Below are 3117 nucleotides of genomic sequence, written 5' to 3'. Positions count from 1 at the left end.
ATTTTGTTTGATTTGATCAATAAACTTCTTCTTTATTTCGGGACACGAAAACAACAACAACATGGAAACTCACTTTCGGTCCGAGACCTGAGGACCTGGGCACCCACCGACATCTTAGAGCAAAAAGCAATATAGCAATTTACTGGAAAATTGGGTGGTTCGATAAAAGGTCATTAGTTCAAATTTACATTGAAAGAATGGGAGGATCCATTAGGGCCGCAATTGTGTGGACAAGAGCCAAACATCGGATGTGATAATGTCCGCGTTATACGTGCACGACTGTGTTGATATTGCGATTTTTGCCGGCCAATTTCCGGGTCGATAACAGCAGCGTGCAGCTGTCAAATGAAAAAAAAAAACAAAAGACAGAAATCAAAGAGTGTTTATACTCAATTGAAATGAATGAATGAAGTGCATCCATTTCGGGAAACAAAAGTTTCACGCGGCATTTTGTTGAAATTCTAAATCGTCGTTAGCGTTTGATGGAAAAGTTCCTCTTTTCTCTCGGACAAAGTGTTCCATTAATTTAGTAGTTTAAATCAATAAAGTAATGTATATATGGCTCATGTGAATTGTGATTCACGTTTTAAAGGCGTTCGCTCGTTTGATTCCGTTGCGTTCAACATTAAATTCCCATTAAAAGTGAAAGCCAACTGCTTCTTTTTTTTTTAAACCATCAGATTAACAATGTATTGGTATGAATCTCGTTCGGATTCTTTTGGCCGCCATGTTTTGCATATCGAGAATAATTGAAGCCCTTTTCTTTTGGTGTTTTGCTATTTGCTTCTGACAATTCACGCAATTTTGACACGACCTTTAGGCTTTGCATTTATGTTCGTGTATTTTCCCAGACGTTTGGCATTATGGCTCTTCTCCGAACAATCCCAACAACGAAAATAGAGGTTGATTTTTCTTTTTTTTTTTCCGCCGCCTGTTCGTGCACGAAATTGGATGAAGATGTTCTCTTGATGTTAACGTACGTGACTTGTCGTAGCCTTGCGCCTTCTTATTGCCTCTGGATTACAATTGTTATGATATTGCTTTCTTTTTCTACTTGGAGGTGCCGCACGTGTCGACTCCTCCCATTGCGCCAACCCATCGTGTTTATTTGACTTTCACGCCGCTAGATGGCATCCTCGATCAATTCACGAACGCAAAACTCATCGTTTCGAATTGTTTGCTTTCGTTTAGAATTTCCCTAAATTTTTAGACGATTTGAGAGACAGTCGAGTACTCAGTTGAGTTTTGTTTGATCACGCGGGTTATGATTCTGCAATTCCACGAATTTTGTTAAACGTAGTTAATTACATTTCCAGTGAATCGACTAGAAATTTGCGTTTCACGTTTATATTAAGAAACTTAACGATCTATCATTTAATTAGAGAAATTAATTCTTCCGGCGGAATTCAATGATCCCTCCACAATCACCTACGTCCTACAGTTGTCAACAGATGGAGTTCAGATCGCTAAAAAATAAGGAAATGTTTTTCTTTTCTTGATCCTGCGGGACATCCATACGTATGGCAACCGGTTTTACCAACATTTATTTTTTCTTTTTCCAAAAAAAAAAAAAAAATCTCTACTCTTTCGCCATCTAGCGGTCGATCTTGAACTCGGTTTCTCCCTTTATTATTTCCCAAGTGATTTATTCCCTTTATTATGTGCAGTCGAAGTGCTCGCGTTGCTGAATCCCTAAAACAGTGCTCCTGCAGTCCGGCTGATGTCGGTCAAATTGAATTCAACATGGGGAAACCTAATGAAAAGGGGAAGAACGGTAATTAGAAGAGTGTTAACTTGGTTGTTTTACTTTCTAAAATGGAGTCTGCTTTTTATTATGTGTTAGGTTTGCGTTTACGAGAGATAACAATAGTTGTTACGAAGATCGGGATGTTGGAAGGAACGAGAAGCAATTCTATTCTTTCCAATCTGTTCCAGATGTTTTGTCTTTGAAACCGTCATCCCTAACTGAACGTGAAGAAGAACTTTCGAGGGGTTTTCATCAGTATAAAAAGGGTAAATCATTCTTAATCAAGGTCCCCCTCTGCTTTAAAGTCTAACTAGACATGTTTTGTTTCCGTAGGAGACTATTAATTGATGGTGAAAAGTGAGAATGTTTTCTCCTTTCGTCAGCAAGAAGACCCTAATAATCTGGACAATTGTTCCATTGAAAATACACCACCAATTCAAACTGCTTTTCCTGTAGCAAAACAAAATCTAGTTCTGATGGTTGTGCACCCATAAAACCTAAAGCTGTGGAACACGAGCCATCAGTCTGTGACTTCCTCCACTTCAACGAACTGAAATTTTGGCATCCAACGCCAACAATCCACTATGTATTCCTCTGTGAGTTATTCAATTCTAATTTGAAGCAAAGAAAATCTAAAGAAACTAACAGAACCACATTTGATTTGCTCTAGATTGCTATTTTATTGCTGACATAGTACGTCACGTTAGGGACGTCAGCAAGACCAATTGATTACATCGGCGATGTACCCACTGCTCCATGCGCCTCTCCTTACGGCAAAGATTGTTTCAGCATCATGTCCTACGGTCCCTCGTCACTACAATGTCACTCAAGTTTTCGGCTGTTTTAGGATGAATGGGACTTGCCAGTCCCTACTTTGTTGTGTAAAATGGTTGAATTGGACCCTGGAATGAAAAAATACACCTATTCAATCAACAATTCTTTTTGAGATTCTCCTTTGCTGGTGCTTTTTGAAATAGATACAGTCAATCACGTCATGTTAATTGGAACAACTCCGTTTAATTTAATAAAGGCGACGCATGTGAATTCCTTTTCCGTGATTGTTTAGCTTTTAAGCGTTTTAAGAATTTGACTGTCGACAAAATGCTTTCATTGTATTTTAAGTATCATCGCAAATCTTTGGGTAGGTAGGCGCACACCTCTGGACAGAATATCTGCGTGCCCTATCATATGTATATCATCTATCGTGGAACGTAAATTTAAATGAGTCCCACGTGCACGTTGCAATATGAGCGGGAGGAACCAAAGTTTTTTAAAACCTGTGAATGAATTTTTAAAAACCGGTTTTAACGAGTCAATCACGCATCGCATCTTCCGAACATGATTTTTGTTCAAATGCGTTAAAAGTTCTT

The 3117-nt window shown here is 38.7% G+C and overlaps 1 long non-coding RNA gene across 1 annotated transcript; it reads left to right on the top strand.

The window, feature by feature from the left end:
• The first annotated feature begins 1609 nt into the window (after nt 1-1609).
• LOC123474314 lies at nt 1610-2683 on the top strand. Its single transcript, XR_006648935.1, has 4 exons — nt 1610-1774; nt 1844-2013; nt 2081-2343; nt 2418-2683. It is a non-coding gene; the product is annotated as an uncharacterized LOC123474314 (long non-coding RNA).
• The last annotated feature ends 434 nt before the right edge of the window (nt 2684-3117 follow it).

Source organism: Daphnia magna, linkage group LG7 (assembly GCF_020631705.1).
Source record: "Daphnia magna isolate NIES linkage group LG7, ASM2063170v1.1, whole genome shotgun sequence".
NCBI lineage: Eukaryota > Metazoa > Arthropoda > Branchiopoda > Diplostraca > Daphniidae > Daphnia > Daphnia magna.
Note: the sequence above shows the minus strand (reverse complement) of the source record. Positions and strands in the feature narration are given on the sequence as shown.